At 34.8% G+C, this 14323-nt stretch overlaps 1 long non-coding RNA gene across 1 annotated transcript in view; it reads left to right on the top strand.

The window, feature by feature from the left end:
- The window catches only part of LOC140695633 (uncharacterized), a 66472-nt gene that overhangs the window by 11888 nt on the left and 40261 nt on the right, over positions 1-14323 (top strand). The window contains exon 2 of the long non-coding RNA XR_012071332.1: positions 14084-14194. This is a non-coding gene — a long non-coding RNA (uncharacterized lncRNA). The remainder of the gene's footprint in view (positions 1-14083; positions 14195-14323) is intronic.

Here is a 14323-nt window from a genome sequence, read left to right on the forward strand (position 1 = left end):
ATTGCATGTCTCTCATGCCTAAACTAAGTAGCCAGAGTAATGGAATTATCATGGTTGGCTTAATCCAAATAATTCTCACTCTTTGAAGCTGGGAGGGAGCTCAGGCTCCCCTGAAACATATCTCCGACTCGTACTTGAATAAAGTTAGGAATATATTAGCAAGGAATAAGGGAAGAGAAGGGCAAATGCCATGGAATAGGAAGAAGAAGGTTAAGGGTGATAGAAACATACCGATTCCTTGTGAAGGAACCCTTAGTCCTGACTTCTCAAGACATGGCTTATGAAATTGCAGGTCTTTTAGAGAAGTCCTGAAATTGGAATAAAGCCACATCTAATGTGTCATGGTATAAGAGATTAGATGACTGAAGAATGGAGCTAGGTGAAGGATGTGAGCATGTGTAGGTGCATTATAATCTGAAGTTCCTGCAGAAGGTGGATTTTATGCTTGAAAACTGTGGTCAAGGCTCTCTGGGCTGCAACCAAAAGAAATGGCAACCACATAGATCACAGGAGAGCTTCCCTACATCATTGCCTGAGAATATGAAACTTCACACACTCTTTACTCTCTCTGGAAGGGGAAAAGAGAAGAAAGGGGAAAAACAGTTTTGACAGAGATTTTGAACTTTGCATTGACTGAAGTCAGTTTAAAATGCAAATAGACTGAATTATATTTAATTGACAAATTTTTCTACTGGAATGGGGCTTCAGAATAAGAAGTGATCAGTTGCAGAGAAAAATTACTAGTTTTTTTTCCAAATATATAAATTTTGGCCATGCTATGTTTTACATATTTAAGGATTATCTTTTTTTTTAACCTTTTGGGGCATATTGTAAAAAGTGGGAAAGGAAAGAAGAATATGAAGATGGAGATGCATAGGGGTCTCTTGAGAAATGGTTACATGGTTTTGCAGAACATCAGTTAGGATTATGTAAAAATAATGCAAAATTATTTAGCTAACTACTTTTCCCCCAAAGTTAATATAGTTAATAAATTATTTTTAGTATTTTTAGTAAACCTAATATGATGTCATTTAACTGAGTTTTTAAAAATGCATGCATCAAAATGATTTTGTATTATTTAAGGATAACCATGATTCGGTACGGAAACAACCAACCAGGTTACTTATATTTACTTTGTTTGCATTATGTTTTCTCTTTACTACGTATGTTTAACCAGGTGGAAAACAGAAAATTTTCATTTTTTAAAACAAATATAACCTGGTCAGGAATTGAATTTACATTCTAATTACATTATAATAAATCAGGAATGTTTACAGTCACATCTAGCACTCAGTTAAAACTCAACACATGTATAACAATAATAAGAAAATTTGTTGGCCAAAATGTAATAGCTACTAAAAATACATGAATAAATTTTAATATCCAGACAGGAAGAAACAGACATGCAGTGTGTATTTGAGGCACATGTATCATTTGAACAGGTGCCAGAGTTATGTAGCTAAAGATTAAAGTGTGATTTAGAGATATATTCTGCTCCGTATGCACGTGCATTGCCTCCATTAGCATTAATGGAATTTGCATGCACACAGAGGAGAGAACGGAAATTTGTTGAAAGGCAAAGAAGGAATGATTTTTAATTTTGTCTGTAATTCCGGGAGCGTGGGACTGTATTATTAAAAACTGTGAAGGGCCTTATTTTAGGAACTGAGATACAGAAGCTCTATATCAAACTATTACATGTATACTTTGTATTATTAGACAAAGGTGAGCCAGGCAAGTTAAAGAATTTGTCAAAGGCTGATCTGGGATCATAGTACTGTGTAGAAATGGGAAACAATATATGCATTTTAGATGTAGATTAATTTGAAGAATATGAACAATTTTAAAAACAATTTTTATTCTGGGACAAAATGTGATGTTATTGTGTCCATTGGCGGGCACACATACACACACACCCCCGTAACTTACAGTGTCCCACATTTAAGCATCTATCCCCTACCCAGGCTTTAGGAAAATATAAATATTTTCAGCTTATTTGAGTGTATTTCTTTTTCTTGCTGCAAGATTATCAAATAAATTATTGAATTGAAGGAAGGTCTCAAGGAAATCTGGGGGAAAATTGGAGGGAAAAGTAAATTTGTATCCTCTTATTTACTACTTCCCAGCAAATGGCTCTCATTAAATGTACCTATACCTTTAGTGAGTATCAAGAAGAAGTAAATTAGCTAAATAATAAATCAGATCAAGATGGTGACAAGTAATAGACAACTTTCTGTGGAAAAAGTTGTATTTAAAAGTACAGTTTATTTTGGAAAGTTCCTGTGCAATATATTCATTCATTCATTTAAACATATTCTTAGTGAAGGTTTACTATGTACCAGTCACTTTTCTGGCTCTGTTGACCCAGATGCAAATAAAACAAAGTTCCTGACCCCATGGATTTTACAGGTGAGCAATGTGCATTAAGAACTTTTATGTCCATACTGTTTGATTTAGTTATTATATTTTTATTAATCTCATTTGATATTTAGAGAGTTGCACACAGATGAATGCACACAAATTCCCATTGTATCATTATTTGTAATGCAGAAAAACTATAATCTCCTTAAATGCCAAATAATATAATGTCATGTATCAAATGCCTAGATACTTTTTGTCTATAATAAGAAATAGATTTTCTGTAATAAGAAAAAGAAGACTAGTGAAAAGGAGTACTTTCAGTTGTCTTGATTCTTTCCTGCCCTTTCTGAAACTTTTGAGCATATATTGCTTTTTAAATTTAAAATGATTTTAGGGTCCTTTTAATCTAAACAGGTAAAACTGATAGATTTTGAGGGGTAGAAGATACTTGTGAAAAGCAAGGCCTCACTATTTCTTTTGCTTACACAAATCATCTTCCTCTGATTTCTGAAAGGTTGCTAGTGTCTGTGCCAGAATCTTTTACTGAATTTTTCTATATCATAAGAAGCTGACCCAGAAATATTTGAGGTGCTAGATATGAGCTGAGATGTTTGGATCAGACTTGAGCCTTTAGTGAGAAGAGGCTATGAAGGAAGCAGGGGTTGTTTCCACTTCTAACCCAGCAATGTGAATTCCCAGGTGCTCAAATGCAAAATATGTCATAATGTGTTCACAAGTGTTACATTCTACTTCCAGGTGTTTAAAAGGAGTGAACTCCCCACCTCCTCTGAAGTTAGGTGGGCTATATTATGTCTTTTGACTGATAAAATTAGAGTACCAATGATGTGTCAGCCACTAGTGGGAATGTTAAGAGCTGTGTGTGTAGTCTGGCATTCCCTTGCTGTGATGATCATAAAGCTGTATGTTAAGATGGAACTTCTGTAGCCTGGATTTCTTAGCGACTTAGTGACAGGATTGAAATCTCCTGTGATCTACCTTTAGTATTTAACAGGGAAAGAATTAAACTGGTTGTATTAAGTTACCACGTTTTGGAGGTTGTTTATTATTGTATCATAGTCCACTCTTGTTGGATCGATAAAAAAGTAAACAAAAAATATGATTTTTAGGTATCTTAACAACACAGATTTCCATTCACTGATCAGTCATTGAATAGTTGGTTTTTCAAATGAATGTATATATTTTTGTAACTGAAATGGCTATCATACACTATTGAGTCAGGAAGAGTTGAAATCGCAGACATCAAATAGCTTATATTTTCAATATCGACCCCTTCTAGTGCAAGAAGTCTTTCTAAGTTTTACCTTTAGCTTTCTCTGCAGGTCGCATTAGTCACAGGTAGTTCTCAAGATGGTGTAGTTGTTCCAGCAGGGCTGTGAAATTAAATAAAAATGTGGTTCCTCACATAGAGCTCCTAAAACCCTTGTAAACAAGGATACTAGTGTAATTTTTTGTTCTAAAATTTAGTCTTTGACCCCAGATCCTGACACAGAGCTCCTAAGATCTTTGTAATTTCCTGAGTGAAAAGAGTGTCTGATGCTGAGCTCCTACAACCTGGAATTTCCTGGGTGATTAGGAATGTGTTTTGTTCTAATTTGGGGGTTGATCACAAGAAAGACTAAGCCATGCTTAAAAACTTGAAACTTTTAGTCCCACTTTTCTTTCTCCAGAGATAAGAGGGGCTGGAAACGGAGTTAATATTCCATCATTCCTACACAATGAAGCCTCCATTAAAATTCCCATAGTACAGGGTTTAGGAAGCTTCTGGATTGGCAAACACATCCATGTACCTGGAAGGTGGTGCATCCCAACTCCACGGTGACTGAAATTCCTGTGATTAAGAACCTCACAGATCTCGCTCTTAGTATCTCTTCATCTGAGTGTTCATTTGTATCCTTTATCATATCCTTTACAATAAACTGGTCAATGTAAGTGTTTCCTTGAGTTCTGAGAGCTGTTCCAGCAAATTATCGAGTCCTAGGAGGAGGATCATGGGAACCTCCAATTTTTAGCTAAGTTGTACAGAACTTGTCAGTACCTGGGGGACCTACTGCATATAACTGGCCTCTTAAGTTGAGGGCAGTATTATAGGACTGAATCCTTAACCTCTGAGGTCTGTACTAACTCTGGTTAGTGTCATTATTGAACTGTAGGACTCCCAGCTGGTACCAGGAAATTGCTTGATGTGAGAATAAGCCTCACATATCTGGTGTCAGAAGTGTTGTGAGTGTGCTAGTATTGTGAGAGCAAAGAAGAAACACACAGAAGTAAGTTTTTCCTTACAATGGCCCATTATCTAGAACCGAATCTGCTGATAGAGGAGCAGAGCGCTGCCTGTGAGTTCTTTTGTGGCTCAGCCACAAAAAGCCATCTACAAAAATAGGGCTACTGCTTTAGGTGTGGGTAAAAAGATCTTTGAAAACTTGACCTTGGGGAATGGTTTTATTTATTTGTTTTATTTGTTTATTTATATTTTTTATGTTAAACTAGGAGTTTCTGAGTATGATTCTGTGACTCACAATTGGCTTGAGGTCTCTCATAGGGTTGCAGTCAAGATATCAGCCGGGGCTGCAATCTCCGGAAGGCTTGAGTGAGGCTGAGGGATCCACTTCTTATGTGGCTCACTCACTTGACTGTTGGCAGGAGGCCTCATTCTTCACTGGCTTTTGGCAGGAGAACTTAGTTCCTTGTTACCTGTGTCTCTTCATAGGGCTGATTAAGTGTCCTTATGTCATGGAGGGCAGGCTTCCCCCAGAGCAAATGATCCAAGAATAGAGAGCAATGAGAAAGCTATGCAGACTTTTATGACCTAGTCACACACCATCACCTTTGCCATATGCTATTCATTAAAAGTGAGTCACTGAGTCCAGCCCACACTTGGGGGGAGGGAGATTAGGATCCACCTTTTGAAGGGAGGAGTGTCAAAAATTTGTGGACATATTTTTAAAATCAGTATAGAGATTACACTCTAGAATTGGTATTTATTTATTAGTTATTAGTTATTGATTAATTATTAAATACTAACAATTAATTAGTGATTATTAACTCTTCAAAGATGATAATATGATAAAATAATAAAGTAGAAATGTTGAACAGCCAGAATTCAGTAGCTAGAATTCATTATTTAACTTTTAGTGATTTTGAAACATTTTGAAAATCATAACATTATTGCTAATATTTTAAATATTATTCACATTTTGAATATTTTTATTTTATAAAAATGTATTCTGCCTAAGTGAGATACTAGGATATCTCTCTACTTTACGTATGTATGTACCTATTTAGCTCTGAACATAAGTTTGATCTACTAACAGCTCCATCAGTAACTGTGTTATTTTGAGTAAGTTATTTAACCTCTCTAGAACTCAGCTTTTCATCTGTAAAATGGATTTAATACTATCTACTTTATAGAATTTGTCTGAAGATTAAATGAAAAATATTAAAGAGCTAAGAAAGTACTTGAATATTTTAATTTCATTTTATGAAATACATTTTATACATTAAAAATATAACAATTTATAAGGGATTGGAATGAAAAGTATAAGTTTAGCCTAGAGTGTAGCAGACTTTAGTGAATGTTTGGATAGAAAGAAACAGTTTGTATCTTAGCCAAGCAGATAATTTTAAATTGTATTAAACATTGCTATGCTTAAAGAAAATGAAAAACTTTAGCTATTTCTTTAGCATGTACTCTGCCCTCCTGCCATACTGCTTACCTTTATCCTTCTTCATTCTTCCTCCACTCTCAGGGAACACCTTCTTCCCCAAATTTCTTACATTTTTCATCCAGAGTAATTTAACCCTCTCTTTGTTCTCCTGTTATCTTTTGACCTATATTTTCCCCATCCAAATGGCTCATCAGGATATTTTCCTAAAGAAAGATAATTCTTTCTCTCTTCAAGAAGAATTCTGGTGCCAGCTATATAACATGTATTTTAAATTCTGCTACTTATAGACTAATTCTTAAAATATCAATTAACAACCCATGACTATTGACCATGCACCTTTTGTTGTAACCATGATTTTACTGAGCCGATGATCTACTCAAACAGGAAGGCGTGAAATACTAGGTCTGGTGCACACCATTTGTATGACACTGGCATAGTCTTAATTACTGTGGAATGATGTATCATGAACATTGTTTTTAATAATCCCAAATATCACTTTGTATTTCATGTCACATAAATATGACTAATAAAAAATTTAAAACCTCAGTTTACTAGGAGGCAACTAACCTCAGCTTGAGGTTTGTTTTTTTTTTAACACTTTTTTATTGGATTTTTTAAAACATTTTTTATTTATTTATAATCATTTTACAATGTTGTGTCAAATTCCAGTGTAGAGCACAATTTCTCAGTTATACATGAACATATATATATTCGTTGTCACATTTTTTTCTCTGTGAGCTACCATAAGATCTTTTGTATATTTCCCTGTGCTATACAGTATAATTTTGTTTATCTGTTCTACAATTTTGAAATCCCGTCTATCCCTTCCCACCCTCCACCCCCTTGGAGACGTTTTTAAATATTGTTTTCTTGGAGGACAAAGGTGAAAGCCAGGGTTGTTGGCTCTTAGATTTTTTCCCAGGATTCTGTGCCTTCAATATCTAATTGCAGAGGTTTGGAAAAAATGATTAGTGGTCAGGATGATGTCTGAGGTGCTGTCAAGTCTTGCCATCAAAAAAGCTATTATTATGTTTTGTATCCTTTACTTAATGCTTCTTAGTTTCATCTTCAGATCTGAATAAGAATCACTCCAGAGGTCTACGCCAGACATATATACCAAATTAGATACTCACAAGATGGAACTTAGAAATCCGCATTATAGCAAGTTCTCCAGTGCTTCTTTTGTACAATAACATTTGCTCTGCTTAGTAAAACAGAGTTGGAAAGATTTCCAATAGCAAACTTGAATTCACAAAAAGGATTTTCTCATTCATGATTAGTTAACCAAGAATTATATTAAAATGAAGAATCTCCTAATTGTTCTAATTGAAGTTTTATTATAATTTGGTTTGTTGATTGATTTTGTGTTAAGGATTCTATTTGTACCTTTTAGTCAGTGAATGAGACAATGAATATTTATTTAATGACTGATTTTGCTGAGACAGGTATTAGGAGAGTGAAGAAGTAAAGAGTGAGAAAAAAATATAGAACCCATGTCTCCTTACTTCTAGTCCAGTGCTGTTTGAATTGGTTTTATCTTTCTAGTATTGTTTTTTCCTGTCGTGCACTGTTTTAGTTTTAATATAATTAAAACTTTATTTGACTATTTTGATTTTAATCTTTCTCAGATTTTATTAGAGATGTTTCTTTTTGTGGTATAGTAGAAAGATCACTGGCTTTGAAATCAAACTGAATTGTGAATTCTAGTTCTGCCACTTTCTAGCTAAATGATTATGAGCAAATATAAGAAGTTCTCTGAGCCTCGATTTCCTCATCTGTTAAATGAGGGTAATAGTTCCTACGTGATTAGGTCATTGTAAGGATGAAACAAGTAGATACTTACATTCCCAATTCCTTTACTTTTTTCTCAAAGAACTTTTGGCCATTTAAAAAATCTTTAGATTAATTTAACCTGACTAAAAGTATTCCTCATTTTCAAATTCTCATTTGTATTTACATTTTTGTAATAGGCAGTTTGAAGATGATTAAAGGTGTTTTTTTCCCTGATTAATTGGTTGTCCTTTCTGTTCATAGTATGTAATATTGATCTACCATCCTTTGTAAGGAAAGCTTGTATCAAAATTGCAAGATAATCAGCACTCTCTTACTCAAACCCTATCTCTTTTTTTAAGCAAGTGTTGGGATACATGCTGTAGGAGGTGTAAAGAAGAGAATTGTAAGATATAATTAGTGCCCTCTGGTATGTTGGATTCACCAGTGGAGAGACATCATAAACAAGTGGAAAAGTGAATAAAAATAGAAGATTTAAAAAACATTCACAGCAACTTTAGAAGATCTGCCCTAGGTAGTCCCTGAGTCAGAACTCCCACCATTAGCATAAATATGTGCTAATGCAACTCTCTGAAGAATGGTTGACTTTCATATGAAATAAAAGCATTCATCTGAAGTTGATACTGGCAACTAGAATTGCATTGTTTCCCTTTTCTGTCTCTAGGGCAACCCAGGGAAGGCAAAGGAATACTCACCTTATTGTCTATAGTTATTTACCAATCTCTGTTGTAAAGTCTTGAGACATAAAACTTGACCTTCCTTCTTAGTGCTGGAAATTATTCTTGAGAATAGCATTAAAGTATGAAGTATTTAATCTTTATCTGTAATGACCATGATAGGCAAAAAGAAGATGGATTAAAATGATCAAGCAAGTGGAATGTTTTATTTTTCCCACTTATGATATGAGAGCACATGATATAAAATAATTACTTAGAATTCTAAATGCCTTCCAAAAAGCAGATAGGGAAGCTGGATATCCAGACAAAGTAAAATAAAAAAAATCAAACAAGAGTTAAACAAATTAATTAATTTTAGGCACTTATTTTGAATATTTCAGGTGTATTTTTCCTTCACACTCTCTTGCCACCAGTGATTTAAAAATTTTTTTTTTACATATTTTCTACCTTCTTTATTTCATTTATGTTTTGTGAGATTTGTCTACATGTGTGTTTGTAGGGGCTATATATCAATGTTACTTACATGAACACTTCCCTACTTTCTGATTCCATGAGATATTCCAAGCCCATATTGAACTTTTTCTGCTCCTGCCCTTGAATCGGCTATTTCTCCAAGGAAGTCTGGTTCATTTTATTGATATCTTTTGAAATCAAGATCTGGGGATTAGGTGTGTTCATTACTATTATGGTGTCATTGCTTTTAGACCCTCTTAATGGACACAGCAAGGAAACATTCTCTCTCTCTATGTCTCTCTCCCTTCTCTCTCTCTCTGTATAATAAAAACCACAATTTCATACTGATATCTCTAATTCCAATCCAGCACCACAGGATTCACTCTAGCCTTCCTTCTTTCATTATCTGTAAATAACAACAGTGAAATAGATACCTAGCTTTCATTATCCACAATATATTTATTTGCTCAATCAATATAGAATGTATATAGCTTAAGAATAATTTATTAATTAAGGTATAGTACTTACATACAGTTTTTTGTCTTTAGATTTAAAGTATATGTTAAAAATGTTGTTTTCCAATGTTACTTAGGTTAGTTCCTTTCCTCTTTGTCCTTTTAAATAGAGTTATATTATTCCTTTCTAATAGAAAGGATATTAGGATAATAGATTCATTTGTTGCTATTTATATTCTCTTTTGGGTTTTCTCCAATCTTGTTTTATTTTAATTATTCATTTATAATTTGTTTATGTGAAACAAGTCATTGTTCTAAAAATCAGAGTTATACAAGAAGTTAAACTTAAAGATATTTATCCTGTTCCTGTTCTTTCTTCCTTTAATTCTGTTCCCATCCCTTGTAGGTAGCCAATTTCATTAGTTTTTGGTTTATCCTCTCTATATATGTTTTATTATATTTTGCTTTTCTTTTTCTAACATGAGTTTCAGAATACCATAGACTCTCTTTTGCATTCTGTTTTCTCTTAGCCAAATATCCTGGAAGTCACTCCATATCAGTTCATAAAGATCTTCCTTATTCTTTTTTTTTTATAGCTGCATAGTTCTCCCTTTGTGGATATAGCATGGTTTATTCATCATTATTCTATTTATGGACATTTAGGTGGTTTCTAATATTTTGAAGTTATAAACAATGCTGCAATGAATAATCTTGTGCATGTGTATTTTTCCATTGTTGTCACAAATGTGGAATTGTTGGGCCAAAAAAGTACATGCCTATGTAGTTTTGTTATGTACTGTCAATTCCCCTCCAGAAGGGTATACAATACTGTATGAAAATGCCTGTCTTCCTACGGCCTCACCAACAGAATGTGTTCCCGTGCTTCTAAATTTTTATGAATCTGGTTTGTGCAGACTTACAATTTAATTCTCTAAAATTTTACTGTTGATTTAGAACTAACACTTTGAGAAATCCTCTTCATTTTGCAGGATCTATAAGGTGGCTTCTTTGAGATCCTGTCAAGTTTTGTAATTTTTTTGGTTATAATCATAAGGTTTTATCTGTTTATTCGCTCACTACCCATTCAAAAAAATGAGTGATCTCTATTTCCCAGACAATGTGGTAAGACACAGTACTTGCCTTCAAGTTGCTTATTGACAGGGAAGGTGAGGTAGGCAAATAGACCATTATAATACAATGTGATAAGTATCTCACTATTAGAAATGGAGTGGGATGATCAAAATAAGTACAAAGTATTTAGAGAGCACTAAAAGGGAACAATTCCTTTGAATTTGCAAGAAGCTTCCTGGAGAAAGTGATTTCTTAGCTGGGTGGATCTTTAACACCTTGTAGAAATGAACCAGCGGAAAGATAGAGTATTGATGAACTTTCCAAAAAGCCACAGTTTCGTAAGGACAAGAACTTTCAGTGAGGTAAGAGAGAGCCAAATATATTCTGGAATTGCAAGTAGTTTAATGTGATTGGCATACAGAAGTCATGTATGCACTCACAGATGCAGTGAAGTGAGCGAGGAGCAGAGGGAAATACAGTTCAAGAGGCATGTTGAGAAGTTTAGTCTTTATCTGGTGGACAAAGGAGACGTACTAAAATGTTTTGAGCAGAGGAGAACTACAATCAAGATTTTTATTGTGGTAATGGCAATGAGATGTTTCTAAAGAACTTGTGGTTTGTCCTCAAAGTGTTTAGCTATGTTGTATACATAGAAATATGTTCAGTGATGTAAAAGAAAGAATAATCCCTAGGCCAAGAATTGACTGTGATCTTAGAGAAGTAGTGACTTTTTTAAGAAAGGAAGAATGGACCAATCTGAATGTGGTATCTGAGAGGAGACCATTGTGTGTTGTAGTGGCTTTAAGTGAGTCCTTTTCTCAGGGCAGGAGCTGCTCTTGGTGTGCTGGGCTTTTCCAGTTGAGAAAGAAAACCATCTCTACCCATAACAGTTTATGGTTTGCACTGACATGATTTTACTTACTATTTTGGAAGGATAAAGTTGCCAATAACTTTGTTGTTCATTCCATAAAGTTCCTGGAAATCCATTTAAACCAATATTAGGCTATTCAAATTAAAGCAGTTTTAAACAGCTATTTACTCTTCAAGATTTACTTTGAAGCTCTTTTTTCAAATCTTTCCCCTTCCTGTGTCTACTAGTCTCAAACTATCAGATCACAAATATGCTTAATTATAATCAAGCCCTTCTTCTCACATCCAAATATCCACCTTAAACCAGGCCCTCCAAATTTTATACATATCCTGTCTTTACCTTTCCTCTTCTGAAACACCATCATAATTCTTGCCAAGATAGTGGTCTCTCATACTGTGGCAAGCAATAAACTCAGGTTTGCTTTATTAAAATTGCTTTATTTTGGTTATTTTGGTGGTGTTTCCAGTGTGTAAAATACATAAAAGATTCATTTCTTGTTTCAGCTACAAATGCTTTTGGTGTAAGTGGTGACCCATAATTTGGAACTATAGGCCTAAATTAACAGTTCAAGAATATCTGTTACCTTTATAGATTTTTCTCTTTCTTTTAACATGACATATGACATTTATAGTCAGAGGAGCCTCAGGGAATATCACTTGTTCAGTCATAAATATTGTTTTTCAAATTAGTGAGTCTGGAAATATATTATGACTTCAGGAATAAATAAGTGAACTATGTATTCTATCCAATCAGCCTACATCAACTAAGAAAGATTTTTGAAAAAAGCTGTATAGATTTTATGTAAATTTGGTATTTATGAGCACCAAACTTTTAGCACTGACATCTGCCTGAGAAGAAACTTCATTTACAGCAGTGGCAGAAATGAAGTTCACTGTGAACTAGTTTTGGATACCATATGCTTTAACATGCTGAAAGGAAGGGGGAAAGAGGGATTTTAAAAAACAGATTTTTCTTGCTCTCACTGTGGATGATGTTGCATGACAACATTGTGACATCATAACTTACGTTATTTTATTTGCTGTTGCTCCAATATAGCATCAAGGCATGTAAAAGCACCTTGGATGTGTGTAGTGCTTTCCTTCCTTGGAACTTAAGGCACTTCACAGGCATTTTCTTTCTAAACCTCACAACATCTCTCTAAGGTATTGCCAAACTGGAGACAAATTTCACAGTTTAATCATGTGGAACACATTGGTAAATATAGATGTGCCTTTTAGAAAGTTGCTTCAAAGTGTATTTTGCAGCTCACACGACGTTTCTCAGGGTGTAAACCAGTGGTGTAATGTAAAGCTTTTGGCCCTCCCCCACGTGAGCTGGGAGGGGAGATGTGCTTGGCAGCGCACAGTGGCTCAGGAGGAAAGGAGGGTCCTGGGGACAGGCAGGCTGACTCTTCTGTTACACATCCTCCCCTTTTCTTCGTATCTCCACTGTGGGGTGCCTCCTTTTCCTCTATCTAATTCTTTCCTTTTCAGCATCAAAAAAGAAAACTGAGTTAGAAAATTTAGCTGTGATTAAAAGTCTGATTAGATTTTCAGGTTAGAACACAAAAGTCCACTTAACTCACAAGGCCTATTGATTTAATCCTGGCAATCAAACCAGTACTTACAGTTTTAATGGAAGGCAAGTTTTTCTTAGGATGTGAGAATGTGGCAATATTGCAGAAGTGCCATTTCTTGCTCTAACCTCTGCAAATCTCCTGTGAAAGGGAACAGGCCCTTTCTCTGAATATTTCTGGCTCCCAAACCCCACCCTTTTCCTTCCTAGTCACCCACACCTCCCAATGCCCTAGAAAAGATCTCCTGATATGGAGTAGAGACTGGATGTGAATTCTAGTTGTGTCCTGGAATAGCTGTGTGTGAACCACGCATTGTTAAAAGTCTCTGAACCTTTCCCCCTATTTGTAATGTGTACATACTATCTAACTCACAGGTTGTTGTGAAGGTTAAATAAGATAATGTGTACAGAAGAGCTGAAGAGTTGTCCCTCAGATAAGAATAAGGCCAATCAGAAACATTTTGACTCTCCAGTTTTCTAAGGGATAATCTGTTCCACCCTTTTGGGTATCATCCAAACCAAGACATTTTTGAGAGAGAAAGACAGCTCCAGGACAATAACAGGTGGTAACTGGGACTGTCCCAAGCAAACCAGGATGTATGACCAATCTATTCACAGAGAACTTTCAGATGGGAAGTGCCTGTGCCTAATTGTACATGTTATTGTGGATATGGATCAGTTTTATGAATAAGAATGTCATTTATTGCCACATGCGAGCTGAACCCGTACCACTTATCTTTTATTTTCACAGCTCCTTGTACAGCTTGTATTTCCTCAAGTGTGCTACATGGACAACAGGTGGCACCTGAGGCCATTTCAAGTGTGATGTAGCAAACATTAAATTTTTTAAAGTACTGTGTTAAGTCTATATTTTTGGAAGTAAAATTTTTTATTTTAAAATAAATTTATTTAAACCAAGTTTGAGTTGGTTTAAAGAAAACAATTAAGTTAGTCATATTACATTTGGATTACAGTTGGATTTACAATTACATATACTACAGTTGGATTCAGATATAGGAATGTTGACCTGGAATGATGGATACGTGAGGAGCCCTACTTGATAGGACACAGCCAGTAGAATGAAAGAATAAGCTACTCAGTATTTGAATAAACAGTATTATAATATATCACCTTGAATTCCAGGAAAAGTGCTTTCCAAGAGCTGGAGATAAAACAAATACCCAATCGTGGCCCAGGTGAGGGGAATAGAAGTGGAGTATTTGCAGCTAAGATTAGTCTTGGATATATTTCCTGGTAAGTCCTGGGTTTCACCACTATTTTTGTACGTTATTAATGTAAACTATGTATGAATAATTGTTAAAACTTGGCAAAATTTAATACATACACTGGTTTAAACTTTGGGGGACATTTTATTCGTGTTTA

This window comes from Vicugna pacos, chromosome 3 (genome assembly GCF_048564905.1).
Source record: "Vicugna pacos chromosome 3, VicPac4, whole genome shotgun sequence".
Lineage (NCBI taxonomy): Eukaryota > Metazoa > Chordata > Mammalia > Artiodactyla > Camelidae > Vicugna > Vicugna pacos.